The sequence below is a fragment of the Hevea brasiliensis genome, chromosome 13 (genome assembly GCF_030052815.1).
Source record: "Hevea brasiliensis isolate MT/VB/25A 57/8 chromosome 13, ASM3005281v1, whole genome shotgun sequence".
NCBI lineage: Eukaryota > Viridiplantae > Streptophyta > Magnoliopsida > Malpighiales > Euphorbiaceae > Hevea > Hevea brasiliensis.
In genome coordinates this window covers 78,246,902-78,263,930 of record NC_079505.1, presented here as the reverse complement: position 1 = coordinate 78,263,930, position 17,029 = coordinate 78,246,902, and the positions used below count along the sequence as shown (strand labels likewise).

General features: G+C 35.4%; 1 long non-coding RNA gene and 1 other non-coding gene across 2 annotated transcripts; one reads left to right on the top strand and one right to left on the bottom strand.

The window, feature by feature from the left end:
• Window positions 1-4,711: 4,711 nt before the first annotated feature.
• On the bottom strand, window positions 4,712-4,818 carry LOC131172289 (small nucleolar RNA R71). The gene has a single exon (XR_009142771.1). It is a non-coding gene; the product is annotated as a small nucleolar RNA R71 (small nucleolar RNA).
• Window positions 4,819-15,782: 10,964 nt separating this feature from the next.
• LOC131171731 (uncharacterized) lies at window positions 15,783-16,683 on the top strand. Its single transcript, XR_009142377.1, has 2 exons — window positions 15,783-15,921; window positions 16,484-16,683. It is a non-coding gene; the product is annotated as an uncharacterized LOC131171731 (long non-coding RNA).
• Window positions 16,684-17,029: the final 346 nt, after the last annotated feature.

Sequence of the window (17,029 nt, the reverse complement as noted above, 5' to 3'; positions counted from 1 at the left end):
CAATGCCAACACAATTGTAACAAAAAATATGGTAATGTAGGTGCAATTAGAACTAATATATCCCTTAAGTATGAAAAAGTTAATATTTTGAAATGAATAGTAACCATAAATGCACCAAATGCAAATGACTCAAATTTTATAAAGTTTATTGGGGTAGATTAAGTCTAAAAAATTTAATTGTTGAATTATTTATTAGAAATGAGTTGAATGAGTAGTGAAACACTTTAAATTATATGTTTCAGTAGAAAAAGAGACCAGAAAAAATAAGAAAAAAGTAAGTCAAGGCGGAGAGGCAATTTATTAGAGGTTTGTGCATAATAACTAACTCTTTTTTATTTTCAATTTTAATTTTCAATTGAATAAGTTGTGAAATGAATTTATGGCCTCATTTGTGTTGAATATGTTGCTTGACAAAATTATGTGTTGCTAGCCCAAATTTTTGGGAAATTATTTTGAATGAAATACGAAAGTGAGTTGAATGATATTTTGATGCTTAGAAAATTGTTAAAATTGTTTGAAACCACAGTATCATGACTATATGTTTGAATTCCTCACTAGCTTGCCTAGTGGGATGAATTGGATTTGTATTCCCTCTTTGGTTGAAGTGTTGAGGTGTATGTCAATTGAGGACGAATTGAATGAGTACTCATATATTTGTGCTAGCTAGCCTTGGTATTCCCCATTAGCCTTTGGTTATTGGGACGAATTGGAAATCGTGTCATGATCAAAACTGTGTGTTTTTTTTTGTAGAAATTTGTTTTTTGATTGGTGGAATGAAATATGTTTTTTATTAAGAAATTTTTTGGCTTTAGAAATAAAGCATGATTTTATGTGTATTAATATTTGCATTGATTTACTTGGGGAAATTGTGATTTAATTACTGTGTAAATTATTATTTTCTTTAAATTATGCACCACTGAGTCTTTGGCTCAGCGATAGCGTTTTATTGCTATTACAGGTAAAGAGGTAGATAAAGCAATAGAGTAAGCTGCTTGGGACTCGAAGTGACTAGAATTTTTGGGATCATCACTGGGTATATAGATGATACCCTTATAAATTTTTATTTTAATGTATATGTAACTGTGTATATGTTTATTAGACTTGAGCAGTTATATAATAAATTTTGAAATTTTATTTTGACCATTGTAAATATTTGTACTGCAAACTGATGATTTCTTAGTAATGAAAAGTTTAAGATCTTTTTTTTTTTTTTTTATCACATTTTCATCTTATTAAAATAATGAACTACTCAAAATTTTGGTTGTTAAGATTAAATTGTGATGAGAATATTGGAGTTGTGGGTATTAAATGTATTGAGAGTGTTTTTAACAGGTTTTTGAAGAACTATTTTCCTAAAATATAGACGACACTCTGCCGAATTTTCTGTAAAATTTTTAGAGATTTCAAATTAATTTAAAATTTTGATTTATAACCTAAACTTCGATTAAAGGTTTTATATAATTAATCAGCATTACCCACCACTTTAAAATGATTGGAAATTGGTTTAAAATCCCTAGTAGTATATTTAATAGGTTATCAGTAGGCGAAGTTCGATAATTTATTAGGTATACTACGGGATCATGTCATGCCTTATGGAGGGGAAGGTGTTACAGAAGTGGTAAACCAAGTTTTTCAAACAACGACTATATAGAAGAAACTATTTTCTTCATACTCACATCAATTTTGTCAAAGGCTATATTCCTATGTTTTTCTCCCAAACATCAATGATGATTGATGCAAGTTTTTTTTCATCAGTATAAGGCATTTTGTGATACATGTTTAAGAACGTGCATAATAGTGAAATGTGAGATCTTCTATCCCACCGGGCATGTCAAAAATTGTTTGCTAATTTTTTGAAAGAACAGTGGTGATGTGTGTTGAGATGAGACTTTTGTCCCACTGGGCATGCCAAAAAATATTTCCTTGAAAAATAATTTGGCTAGCTAACAGCTTAGAAAATGCGTGGGCATGCCAGATACTGAGTATATCATATGGGATTGTGCTCTGATGTCTGAATCAAATGACTATAAGAACTGACTACACTGAATGCAGTTTCGTTAATCTCACTCTAAAATTAAAAGGGCAAGTGAGCTAAAAATTGAAAGGACATTTAGATTAATTGAAAAGAGAGTACAAGGCTTGAAATTAAATGCAAGAGCTTTAGAAAAATAAATGACTGATAAAATAAAGATAAAAAACTGCTATAGTCTAGTTGAATTGTTGTTGACTTTTATTTGACTTTTATAATTTTATTTGTAGATATCTGGAAGACTTTAGAACATACTTTGTCACGTTCTGCAATTACCTGTTGTCACTTGCCCACTCATTGGAACTGTTTAAAACCCGCTAAAAATTGCTATTGACTCTTTTCTTTCAGATAACCATCCAGTAATGATACATGCATTTTGCATAGTCATTTAGATTTAATTTCATGGCTATTTTATTTATTTGTTAGTCACTTTTAGTCAATTTTATTAGTTATTTAGATAGTTTTTCATGATTGTCTATTTTTGGATTAATTTGTAATTTTATTTTGTTTTGTAGGAAAAATTGTGTTTTTGAGGGACTAAAAAAGGAAATTTTGCCAATGAGGAGTGATTTCTACAACCAAAGATGTCAAAAACAAGTTTGAAAGTTGAAGTATACAGTGGCCAAATTGCACATAACTTGCAAGTTATGCAGTTTTGCACAGGGAGAAGTAGCAATTTTTTCATTCCTGCCGAAATCTGCATAAGTCACTGCATGACTTATGCAGACTTACTTCTTGCTTATGCAGCTTCACTCAGAAGGCTCAGAAACCTGCCGAAAACTGCATAAGGGACTGCTTAACTTATGCAGTCCACTTATGCAGTTTCATAGAGTTTTCATAATGAGCTGGCAGAAGATTCCCTCATAAAAACTACACCTCAAACACACCATTTTAGGTCTACTTGTCGGAAAAAGATATAAATAGGCTCTTATCTCATTTTAGAAAGAGAGAGGAGACATAAAAGGGAGCAGCAGCAAGGGAAGAGTCAGAAAATAGAGAGCAAAACGTCACCTCTCCATTTTTAGACCAGATTTGGAGTTCCCTTTCCTTTCTTGCATATTTTCTACCTTTCTTGTATTGAGTTTCTTAGTTTTTAGCTTGGATTTAGGATTTATTTCCATATTAACTCATAATTTTCTTATAAATATTATGGATAGTGAGTAGTTTTCATTAGATTCTTGAGTTAGGATGTAATATTTGAGATATTTTGTGGAATTTGATTGGGTAATCCATATTTTGTGGTTTTAATGAGTTTTATTCATTTCTTGTATGCTTAATGACATGTTTAGTGTAGGATCCCATTAAGTATTGTTCCTAATCCATGGTTGAAGCACCGAAATGAGAAAACCTTCTGATAGATAATCAAGAAACTGAACTTAATTAACTTAGATCTAGAAATAGACTAAGGATTAAGAGGATTTACAGATTAATTATGAAACTTAATGGGTTTTGATTAATTTTAACTTCACGAAAGTAGGATTAGATTGATTAAGGCACTCTTTATCCCACTTGAAAGAGTATTCAAAGGATTTAAGAATTAATCTCTTTAAAACCCGTAAATTCCATAAGATTGGGTAACCAATTTAAAAATCCTAAAATAGCTTAAATATGAACTCTCAAACTCCGGAATCGTTTTTTTTTTTTTTTATCATTGTTAATTTCTAATCGAATTTAATTACTTGCCATTTTAAATCTTGTCATATTTCAATTTGCTTATTTTAATTTGATACAAATTTAGTTAAATCATTACATTGTCGATTAGATTATTAATTTGCACATATAGATTTCACACTTTAATATCTATCAATTCATTACTTTAATTTCAAAAATAGTTTAAATTAGTCAATTTTTATATCAAAAATTCGATCATAAACACAACTCCTCGTGGGAACGATATCTTTTCTATATTAGTTATACGACCCGTGCACTTGCGGTTGGGCCACATCAAGTTTTTGGCGCCGTTGCCGGGGAGTTGTTTGTTTAAGATTGAATTCTTGATTATTTTAGTTATTTATAGTTTTATCTTTGTTATCTTTTCATTTTGTGTTTGTTTGTTCTTTTTTAGGTGCTCTTAATCTTTTATGAGAAGAGCTAAAAGCACAAGTGACATATCCTTATTATTTAATCCTGAAATTGAGAAATTTTGCAAAGCCAACAAGAAAGAAACCAGAAAAAGAAAAGAAACCTTGAGAGCAACTGAAATTGAAGCAGACATGGCTGATGAAAGAATTAGAATTGGTGGTGGTAATGCTGGAAATGATCAAAACAATGAAAATGCAGCCCAAGGTGAAGAAGTTGTAAATGCAAATGTGCCTAGGGGAAGTATGATGGATCATGCATTTTCCTCGTTTTGATGATTTGAGAGAGAGTATAGCAAGACCAAGAATTGATGCAAATAGCTACAAGATAGATTTTGGAGTTCTTCAAATGATTCAAAATTCCCAATTTGGGGGATATCATTCTGAAAATCCACACACACATCTAAAGAAGTTTGTTATGATTTGTGATGTGCAAAAACAACCTGGAGTATCTGATGATGCAGCAAGGTTGAAGTTATTCCCATTCTCTTTGAAGGATAAAGCATTGGATTGGCTTGATTATTTACCTCACAACTTTATTAAAAATTAGGAGTAACTCACTGATGCATTTCTTGCACAATATTTTCCACCTGAAAAAACTCAAGAATTGAGGAATCAAATGACAGCTTTCAGACCAAGAGAAGATGAAACTCTCTATGAATCATAGATGAGATGGAAGGAATTAGAGAGACAATGCCCACATCATGCCATTCCAAAATGGATGATAAATCAGAATTTTTACACCAATGCTACTCCTGTAATTAGAGGAATTATTGATACTCAAATAGGAGGAGAATTTATTATGAAGCATGAAGATGAAGCATATGAGCTATTGGAGAAAATTGCAAAAAATACTCATCTTTGGAGTAGTCCAAAAGGACCAGTTCCAACTTAAAAGAGGGAAGTTGCTGGAATGTATGACCCTGATCCATTCAACATGATTAATGCAAAGTTTGATGCACTTACAAATATTTTGGCTAAGAAGATGGAAGGTTTAAGTATGTTGGTGAGTTCATCATCATCATCTGGAAGTTCACAATAAGTTGCTTATGCAGAAAGAACTACCAGCTGTGGAATAGACTATGGAGAGCAAGTTGCATATGTTGGTAATTATGGAAATAAATAAATGGGGAATCCTTACTCTCAGACTTATAATCCAACTTGGAGGAATCATCTCAACTTTTCATGGGGAAATTAGCAAAGTCAAGTCCCAAATCAGAATCTTCAACCACAACAGCAACAAGGAATTCCATATCAGCAAAATAGGTAACCATTGCCTAATTTTCAGCAGAGAAATATGAATCCTGCACCTTCACTAAAACAGCAAGAACAAGGTTCCACCATAGAAGCTTTATTACAACAGATTCTTGCTAACCAAACTAAGCATGATGAAGAGATGAGAGAGATGAAAGCAAGGCTAGAACAGATGCAAACACATAACAGAATTTTGAAAAGCCAGATTGCACAACAAACATCTTCCTCAGGTACCAAGTCTTTTGGAAAACTTCCAAGTCAATAGGAAAACCTAAGAGAGCAGTGTCAAGCTATTACTTTAAGAAGTGGGAAGGTTGTAAATAATGAGAAGAGTGAAAATAATGAGAAAAGTGGAAATAGTGAGAAGAGAGAAAATGAGAAAGAAATTGGTGAGAGTGAAAAACAAAAAAGTGAGAAAGAAAGTGCAGAAAAAGGTAAAGAGAAAATTAAAGAGAAGGAAGAGAAGTATATACCTCCAGAGCCTTACAAACCACAACTTCCCTTTCCACAAAGATTTCAAAAAGCTAAGCTTGATAAGCAATTTGGAAAATTCTTAGAGGTTTTGAAGAAGCTATACATAAATGTGCCTTTTATTGATGCTCTTTCACAAATGCCCTCTTATGCAAAATTCTTAAAATAAATTCTCTCAAATAAGAGGAAACTTGAAGACCATGAAACTGTAGCTTTGACAGAAGAATATAGTGCCATACTCCAAAGGAAACTTCCTCCAAAGCTCAAGGATCCTGGAAGTTTTTCAATCCCATGTCATATTGGAGAATCATGTTTTATAAAAGCTTTATGTGATTTAAGGGCTAGTGTTAGCCTTATGCCCCTCTCCATTTATGAGAAGCTTAATATGAGAGATCTTAAGCCAACCCACATTTCTCTTCAGTTAGCTGACAGATCAATTAAATATCCTGAAGAGATTTTGGAGAATGTGCCTCTGAAGGTTGGGAAGTTCTATATACCTATTGACTTTGCCATCTTGAACATGGAAGAGGATTCTAATATCCCAATTATCCGGGGAAGGCCCTTTCTAGCTACAACAGGAGCATTGATTGATGTTAAGGGAGAAAAATTGACTTTTAGAGTTGGTGAAGATCAATTGGTTTTCAATATTAATAACACCATGAAGAAGCATCATTCTGAAGCTGATACTTGTTTGAGAATTGATATCATTGATGAGCTGGTTGAAGAACACTTCAGAAAGAAATATCCAAAAGATCCACTTGAAAATTGCTTGGTTCATGGAGGAAGCATAGACTATGACAACCCTCATGTGGCTGCATATGCTCAACATTTACAGGGTAGTCCACCATTCATTTCTGCTCCAGTTTTTCAACTCACATAAAAGGAAAAAGTCAAATCTAAGCAACCATCATTCAAGGAAGAAGATGCACCTAAGGTAGAACTTAAGCAACTTCCTTCTCAGCTCAGGTATGAATTTCTTGGCCCTAATAACACTTATTCAGTAATTGTAAATGCAAACCTAAGCACTTTAGAGGTTGATAAGCTGTTAAGAGTTTTGAGGCAATTTAGGAAAGTTTTAGGATACACCATAGATGACATTAAGGGAATAAGTCCAAACTTTTGCATGCACAGAATTATTTTGGAAGAAAATTGTAAGCCATCTATTAAACATCAGAGGAGGTTGAACCCAAATATGAAAGAAGTTGTTAAAAAAGAAATTTTGAAGTTGCTTGATGCAGGGATCATATATCCTATCTCAGACAGTACTTGGGTGAGTCCAGTACATATTGTCCCTAAAAAAGGTGAAAGACAGAGGTCAAAAATGAAAATAACGAATTAATTCCCACCAGAACAATGACTAGTTGGCGAATGTACATAGATTACAGAAAATTAAATATTACCTCTAGAAAAATTAATTTTCAACTTCCCTTCATTGATCAAATGTTAGAAAGACTGGCTAGGCATTCTTATTTTTGCTATTTAGATGGGTATTTAGGATTTTTCCAAATCCCTATCCATCCAAATGATCAAGAGAAAGCCACTTTTACTTGTCCATATGGAACCTTTGCCTATAGAAGGATGCCATTTGGGTTATGTAATGCACCAGCCACTTTTCAAAGGTGTATGATGGCAATCTTCTCAGATTTCATTGAAGATATAATTAAAGTTTTTATGGATGACTTTTCTATTTATGGATCTTCATTTGACATATGCTTGGCTAACCTTTCTAAAGTTTTGCAGCGATGTGCAGATACTGACCTTATGTTAAACTGGGAAAAGTGTCATTTCATCGTTCAGGAAGGGATCACTTGGACATTTGGTGTAACAACCCTTAAAAAAAAAAAAAAAAAAAAAAAAAAAAAAATTTCAAAAGAAAAAACGGGAGGAGGACCCCATTTCTCTTCTTTCCTCTCCTTCCCTTTCTTCTTCTTCTTCTTCCTTTCTCCGTGACCGGCCGCGACGTCCCAAGCAGCTCCCCACCGGCCGGCGACCCTCGGCGACCACCAAGACCACCGAACGGCGGCAAGAGAGGGAGAGGAGAGAGAAAACGCGCGCACAATGGCGCCGACTTTCCGGCGCGATTCCGGCTTCGTCCGACGTCCGATCGAGGCGATTCCGGTGGCGTTGGAAAGCTTGTTCCGAGAGCTTTCTTTTGACACCAATTTTGAAGCAAATGGAGGTCGGATGAGTGAGATATGGAGGAGAGAAGTTTCGGGTTTTTCAAGCTTTTTCGTCAGATCTACGACGATCCGACCGTTGGATCGACGATCCGAGACCACATAGGGACCGAGGAAGAGGAGAGGAACACGGTGGTATGATCAGATCCGGCAAATGTCGCCGGTGATCGGCGCCACCGCGGCGCGGTGGTGCGTGTGGCCCTGAGCTATGGAGATGGTTCAACTTAGAGGCTTCCTCATAAATTTTTGGAATTTTTGAGACACGATAAACCGGGTAAGACAATTTTTATTATTTCTCTGTCTGTGGAGCATAAATACAGTGTTTCTTAAACAGGAAAATTGGAGAAAAATTCTAAGAAAAATATATGATGAAAGTAAAATTATTTGGAGATATTCTATGGTGTTAGTTGAATTTTTGGGTGATCGTAGAATATTTTTGAGAAATATGGATGGATTTTAGTTATATTTTTAGCATGTGGGCATATAAGATTAATTGAAATTAAGATAATTAAATTTTATATAATTGGTTGAAGCTTGAGGATGGAGGTTTAAATATGTGAATATTTAATTGGGTTGAATTAGGAATATGTTAGCTGTTGGAAACTTATGGAATCGAGTAAATTTCTTGAATAAAATATTCATGGGTGATTAGAAAATTACAATTCATTTTGCAATAGCCTTATAATATTATTAAGGACCGCGGGGCAAAATTTTAGAATTTTTAGAGCTTGTTTGAGTGGATTTTGGAAAAATGTCAATTATATGGACTAAAACGTAATTTTTAAAATTTTGAGTATAGTTCGATTTGGAGGGCCCGGGAGGGGCCATGTGATATTAATGAGATGTGATTGTGGAAATTGAGAATTTAGAAGTGTTATTTGAGCCTCTTTGCAGTTGGGTAGGTCCTGTGTATAGGGAAACTCACGGATTTCCTGCATGAATTAGGTCATCTATTGCCTCTTTAGAGTTTTATTTTGAGTTAGTACTAATAAATTTATAATTTAATTATTAGGTGATCGAGATCAACTTTTTTCCTGCATCCAAAGACCACAATAGTCGACGTGTAATCGTGAGTAGAATATTAATTTTAATTGTAATTTCGATATTATTATATGTTCAAGATGCCCATGCATCACTTATATGCATATATTTATGTAGTTAAACTCTAGGCACGATTTATGTTGCATTCATAATCATTAATATGCCATGGATGTTGTTGTGGTAATTTGGAGCAGCAGCGCGTGCGTGCGTGCGTGTGATGTGGTGTGGACTATGGATAGGACGGGGTAGTCACGGCTTGAGTAATTCAGGGACCCGCCTTCGAGGGGTAGTCACGCTTGAGTAATTGGGACCCTCGATTTGGTTATTAAGTGGAAGTCCGAGCTTGAGTAATTCGCCGCACGGGTTGGATTTAAGAGAGTCAGATAGGGATCACCCCATATGTTATGATTGATACTACAGGGTGTGTGAGTGCTCCAAATTACCTTTTTGATGTTATGATGTGAAAATGTTATTGATGTTGCATTTCACTCTACAGGGTGCATTAGTTTTAGATAGTTATAGAGATTATGGTTAAAATTGATATTTCACTCTCTGAGTCGAACGCTCACTCCTGTTCAATATTTTTCCAGGCCACAGGAGGAGTTATTTTACAGAGCAACCTGTTTTCTTCCTCGCAGGTTTAACGTCGATTGTTTAATTGTATTATTATTCTCTAAATTTGTAATTTAGGACTCCGCATGTGCTAGTAGTAGCATTAAGCCTGTCAGGGACTGTATGAATTCAAGTTTGCGTATTAATAAATGAAAAGAAAAATTTTACGAGTTTTAAATGGTTATAAATGAGGTAACAGGGTTGAGCTGGCTCTAATTTTTGTTTCGATAATTTCTGGCTAAGTTGGTCGAAATATAATTATAAGAGTTTAATTTAAATTATTTTATGTGCATATTTGGCCTTAATTGTGTTACTGATTATGTATTTGAGGAATAGTTAGGCTTACTACGGGCCCTGGGGCTTTAAGTCGCCTGTGTCCTAGTGGTCACGCCCATAGGTTGGGTCGTGACAAAGTTGGTATCAGAGCTTAGGCTCTAGATTCATGGGAAATAATATACTTGGGAGTGTAAAAGGAGTCTTGTTAGGATGTTACATGCGGAGTATAGGATTTTGTTTCGTCTTTTTCTGTAATTCTTTGTTTCTAGATTCTGCGTTATACCTCGGGAAATATAAAAGTGCCTCAATTAGTGTCTTGGTTTTCATGGAGTACATAGAAACGTGAAATAGAGTTAGCAGACATGTTGAGGTTTGTCATGAGGACACGTACTCCAAGAAATGCTATGTTTTTGTTTGTATGGGTTTAAATGGTATGCCCATTTCGTGCAAGGCACGAGTACATAAAGGTGAGTCTTGAAAGTACAGTTGCCCTAGATAAGGATGAGGATACCACTGCTAGCAGTCATCAGTGGATGACCCAGTCAGAATAAGTTTATGATAATAGAAGATTAAAGAGAGATAAGAAATTAGGAGACCTAGTCGGTCAGGACGTATCGTAGTAACTATATAATGTTCTCGATGTCTGCTCTGTAAGCTGCAGATTACAGTACCGACATGAGATTATTGTGTAGAGCTGCGTACCTCCCTGTAGTGCTTATGATGAGGATGTTGCAGGCAGTCTCTGTTTTGGTACAGTAATACCAGAACAAAGTTCTATATCTGCAGAGAAGTTGGGAACTCCTGGTTAAGAGTCTAGAGCTAGAATATCGAAGGTCACAGTTGGGTGATAACTAGAGTCAGTGACTCAGTTACCCTAGCATGAGCTAGAGTTGCCATCAGACCAGAGGTTTCGGATTAGTTGCAAAGTAAAGGTGACACTTATAGAGTGAGAATAGTATACCTTTTGTGTATCAGTATGGAATAAAGTACAACCCTACTACCTAGAGAATGTCGAAACTATGAATTGATGATTTTTAGAGCTATGATATGATAAAATAGTCATTAAGTTGACATGATTCTGGCAATGTGGTAAATGTAGTACCTTTGTTGCTGCAAGTTAGGGTACAGTCCTATCTTTTCAGAAGGGATCGAAGGGTATTATTGATAATGATGACTTATGGAATAGTGTTCTAGATGGGACTGTAGAGTGTGGTAGAGAGTAGTTGGCTCGGGTATCCTGCAGAGGATACAAGTTCCATTATAGGAATCATATGTAATCAGATCATGATGGATGTAAATCCTTTGAATTTGATGACGGGTTTGGATGCCCGGAATATTGAGTTTTGGCTAATTGAGTAAACATAGAAAATAATAATAATAATAATAATAATAATAATAATAATAATAATAATAATAATAATAATAATAATAATAATAATAATGATGATGATGATAATGATAATAAAAACAACAAATAAGTAAAATTACTGCAGAATCAGTCCTCGAGGTAGTAAGGGTATTATGTAAGCTAAAGGATAAAAATAGAAATCATACGATAAAGGTATGACTGCAATTTCCTGAGTTCCTTTCTAACTTCCTATTGTTCAAAACAATAGTATAATCTAATTATAACAGTGTTAAGAGTAATAAATTAGCAAAGATAAATTATAGAAAGCCAATGGGTAAAGAAAGTGCGGAATGAAAGTTTGGAGAATTGATTACAGATGCAATATAATCTAAGTGCCAGTGGGAGTACTAGCTAGAGTAGTCAAAGGACCAAATCTGAGTAGCACAGATATGTGATAACGTGGTAGAGACTCTGAAGGATATAGTTTGCAGGTACAGCTGTCATGTTAGGAAGAAGAATGGAACCAGGGATAGAATATTCAAGTTCTATTTTGGGTAAGACAAAGGAGATAAACGGAAGGACAACCCGAGGAGCGCATAATAAAAGGAACAAAGTTAAGATATAGGGTAGGCTAAGTGTTATTCTTGGCAAGGAGAATGACAAGGATGGAAAACCCAAAATGGGACCACATTAGTGAGAAAAGTGATGGAGGTATGGAATACAATAATAATGAGTAAATATTAGAAGGTGTACGATGGTATTGCGGACTACCTAAATAGGTAGAGAAAGAGAAGTTAGTAAGCAGTAAGTTGAATAAAAGTCAGTCTAAGGGATCAAATAGGTATGATGAGAGGAAAAGAATGATAGATAATGACACATAGGTTTTAGGTTAGACTTTTGAGATAGTGAGAAGGTAGTTAGAGGTTCGTTATGAATGTCAGGCAAACATTTTTAGTGTGATCAATGTAATCACTTTGCAAAGGACGCAATAACGACAGAGCAACAGTAGGGGTAGAATAAAAAGTGACAAGTATGGATGGTAATAAATCACTAGAAAGTTTAAGGATCAAATTAACGACCATAGATAAGGGTGGAATTAGTGTTTGAAGAATCTATTAGCGAGAGAAATCTTTCAGGAATCAACAAAAGTTAAGGGCACAATATAAACGATGATAGATATGAATCATTGGTCGAGTATAAGTAAAGTTAATAAATTATAAAATATTATGTCAGGAAGGACAATGGTACGGTAAAGTGTTCATGTAGATGATATCTTATAGGTAGAGCACAATTGTGCTAAGAGATGATGAAATTTGAAGAGAAAGACCAAGAAACATAGATTAAACGTTATTATATGGACAATCGGGCGTAGTTGAATATAAGAGGATATTTTTCTTTCTTTTCAAGTTTAGTTTGTGCTATTGGTTCTAGAGGGTTATATAAGGAGAGAGTCAAGGAGACCTAGTTATTTGAGAGTTTGGTAGGCACCAATTCATATACAATTTTGTGATATGAGAATGACTGTAAGTGCATACCTAGTGTTAAGTATGAAAGGACGATCAGAGTAATAACAGGAGTCAAATTGAGTTAGCTACTAAGGCTTGTGACTATTTTAAATTATGAGCTGGAGAGAATACTAATTGTGAATGAGTTACAGCGAATAAGATTGTTGCTAATAGGAAAAGATGAAGCTGAAGTTTGAAAAGCTATGGGCAGTATATGTGATTTTATTAAGGAGAATGAACATGTGAAGTATTTTGTTTAGGATTAAGGCATGGCACACATTTCTCACAAATAGTGTTAGTTCGGATGGAACTTATAGTTTCAAGGGCTCATATCCATTTAGGATGTGTAATTTCCTACTAAGAGAGGTAGGGAATGATAATGTTCTGATAGTTAAGTTGGTAAAAGGGGATGCAAAAAGAATTTTCTATGGTTAATTATAAGTGTTACAAAAGGTGAAGAATGTGCTGGTAAGAGAAAATCGTAAGGTTAGAATTCCCGAAGTAATAGAACTAGTAACTAAGAAATAAAATGAAAGTTAAAGTTGATGATGGGATGGACATCCTTGAAGGAAAAAGGTGTAAGGGTGAAATAGGACTAAAATTAAGGAATAAGTACAGCAGGTTGAAAAGATATCAACAATACCAAAAAATAGGAAAAGGAAAGTGGATAAGATGCAAAGGACAGAAAAAGAGCTCGATAGAGCCAGTTATAATGATGAGGATAAGGAGGAATAGGTATGCTTGGAACACACTAAGAGACGTTTAAAACAAGTTATTATGAGATGATAGATTAAAGGAGTAGTAGAGCCTCGATCTGAGTGCTAATGTGTCAGAAGTAGGCCACATACTAAGAAGCTATAGGAAGAAGTCTAGATATTTATATTCCAGAGAAGGAGTGAGAATTGATAAGTCGCATGGGTTGAGTTGTCAGAGAATATAAACACTTTTGTTACCTAGAAGGAGAGACCCAGTTTACTTTCCAATATTGATAAATGATACACTTGACCCTTGGAGGAGACTCTACCTGACTAGTTACATAAGATCGATAGAGGTTGGTCTAAGTACCTTAGTAATGACACAAGAGAGATTAAAAATTTAAAGTATAATGGGAGTGAGAAGATTTATAGGTATTAACCACTGAAGTCATAAGAAGAGTGAAGATCTCGAACAAGATGCCTAGATTAGGTGCTACAGGAAAGCTACTCATAGGATATCATGGAATAAGGAACATAAGTTATGTCATTGGGGAAAACAGAGATTATTAAAACAAAGGAATGATGACTGAAGTCACTAAGAGACATGTTGGGGCGTAATAAAAGTGAGGTAAGCACTAAAGTTGATTGAAGTTATGAGACATCAAGTCAAGAACAGTGAGATATAGCGAATACTTGAAATGTCAGAAGAATGGTCAATGAATAGCCAAGAGATAAGAGCATCTCTAGATAAAGATGAAGACAAATAGGACACCATAGTAGAATAAGAGAGTAATAGAATGTCATATATAATGTACAAAGAGTTTGAAGAATAAATGTTTTACCAATCTCTGCAAAGCTGGAGGAGTAATGATTGCACTTGTTCTGATAATCTTCTTTTCCATATCTCTGGTTTATTCGAAAATTCGAGGACGAATTTTTCTTAAGGGGGGAAGAATGTAACAACCCTTAAAAAAAAAAAAAAAAAAATTGATTGATGGGAATTGGCGTGTGACAGTGGGTTTTCCCACAGACAAACCACCCAATTTTATAAAAAAAAAAAAATAAAAAAACGGGAGGAGGACCCCCCCCCCATTTCTCTTCTTTCCCTCTCCTTCCCTTTCTTCTTCTTCTTCTTCCTTTCTCCGGTGACCGGCCGGCGACGTCCCAAGAAGCTCCCCACCGGCCGGCGACCCTCCGGCGACCACCAGAAACGGCGGCAAGAGAGGGAGAGGAGAGAGAAAACGCGCGCACGATGGCGCGGCTTTCCCGCGATTCCGGCGTCGTCCGACGTCCGATCGAGGCGATTCCGGTGGCGTTGGAAAGCTTGTTCCGAGAGCTTTCTTTTGACACCAATTTTGAAGCAAATGGAGGTCGGATGAGTGAGATATGGAGGAGAGAAGTTTCGGGTTTTTCAAGCTTTTTCGTCAGATCTACGACGATCCGACCGTTGGATCGACGATCCGAGACCACATATGGACTGAGGAAGAGGAGAGGAACATGGTGGTATGATCAGATCCGACAAATGTCGCCGGTGATCGCTCGCCACCGTGCGCGGTGGTGCATGGTGGCCGTGAGCTATGGAGATGGTTCAACTTCGCAGGCTTTCTCATAAATTTTGGAATTTTTGAGACAGATAAACTTCGGTAAGACAATTTTTATTATTTCTCCATCTGTGGAGCATAAATACGGTGTTTCTTAAACAGAAACATTGGAGAAAAATTCTAAGAAAAATATATGATGAAAGTAAAATTATTTGGAGATATTCTATGGTGTTAGTTGAATTTTTGGGTGATCGTAGAATATTTTTGAGAAATATGGATGGATTTTAGTTATATTTTTAGCATGTGGGCATATAAGATTAATTGAAATTAAGATAATTAAATTTTATATAATTGGTTGAAGCTTGAGGATGGAGGTTTAAATATGTGAATATTTAATTGGGTTGAATTAGGAATATGTTAGCTGTTGGAAACTTATGGAATCGAGTAAATTTCTTGAATAAAATATTCATGGGTGATTAGAAAATTACAATTCATTTTGCAATAGCCTTATAATATTATTAAGGACCGCGGGGCAAAATTTTAGAATTTTTAGAGCTTGTTTGAGTGGATTTTGGAAAAATGTCAATTATATGGACTAAAACGTAATTTTTAAAATTTTGAGTATAGTTCGATTTGGAGGGCCTGTGAGGGGCCATGTGATATTAATGAGATGTGATTGTGGAAATTGAGAATTTAGAAGTGTTATTTGAGCCTCTTTGCAGTTGGGTAGGTCCGTATAGGGAAACTCACGGATTTCCGGCATGAATTAGGCTGTCTATTGCCTCTTTAGAGTTTTATTTTGAGTTAGTACTAATAAATTTATAATTTAATTATTAGGTGATCGAGATCAACTATTTTCCTGCATCCAGCAGCCACAATAGTCGACGGTGTACTGTGAGTAGAATATTAATTTTAATTGTAATTTCGATATTATTATATGTTCAGCATGCCCATGCATCACTTATATGCATATATTTATGTAGTTAAACTCTAGGCACGATTTATGTTGCATTCAAAACTGTTAATATTCCATGGATGTGGTAGTGGTAATTAGGAGCAGCAGCGTGCGTTGGCGTGCGTGTGATGTGGTGTGGACTATGGATAGGACGGGGTAGTCACGGCTTGAGTAATTGGGACCCGTTCCTTCGAGGGGTAGTCACGGCTTGAGTAATTGGGACCTCGATTTGGTTATTAAGTGGAAGTCCGAGCTTGAGTAATTCGGCACCGGGTTGGATTTAAGAGAGTCGTATAGGGATCACTCCCATATGTTATGATTGATACTACAGGGTGTGTGAGTGCTCCAAATTACCTTTTTGATGTTATGATGTGAAAATGTTATTGATGTTGCATTTCACTCTACAGGGTGCATTAGTTTTAGATAGTTATAGAGATTATGGTTAAAATTGATATTTCACTCTCTGAGTCGAACGCTCACTCCTGTTCAATATTTTTCCAGGCCACAGGAGGAGTTATTTTACAGAGCAACCTGTTTTCTTCCTCGCAGGTTTAACGTCGATTGTTTAATTGTATTATTATTCTCTAAATTTGTAATTTAGGACTCCGCATGTGCTAGTAGTAGCATTAAGCCTGTCAGGGACTGTATGAATTCAAGTTTGCGTATTAATAAATGAAAAGAAAAATTTTACGAGTTTTAAATGGTTATAAATGAGGTAACAGGGTTGAGCTGGGCTCCCCTAATTTTTGTTTCTGATAATTTCTGGGCTAAGTTGGCCCGAAATATAATTATAACAGTTTAATTTAAATTATTTTATGTGCATATTGGGCCTGAATTGTGGGCCTGGTTATGGATTTGAGGAATAGTTAGGCTTACTACGGGCCTCGGGGGCTTTAAGCTGGCCCAGGTCCTAGTGCCGGTCCGGCCCATAGGTTGGGTCGTGACATTTGGTGTCTAACAGAGGAATAAAGGTTGATAAAGCCAAGGTTGAAGTGATAGAGAATATGGCTCCTCCTACCAATGTCAAAGGAATTCAAAGTTTTTTAG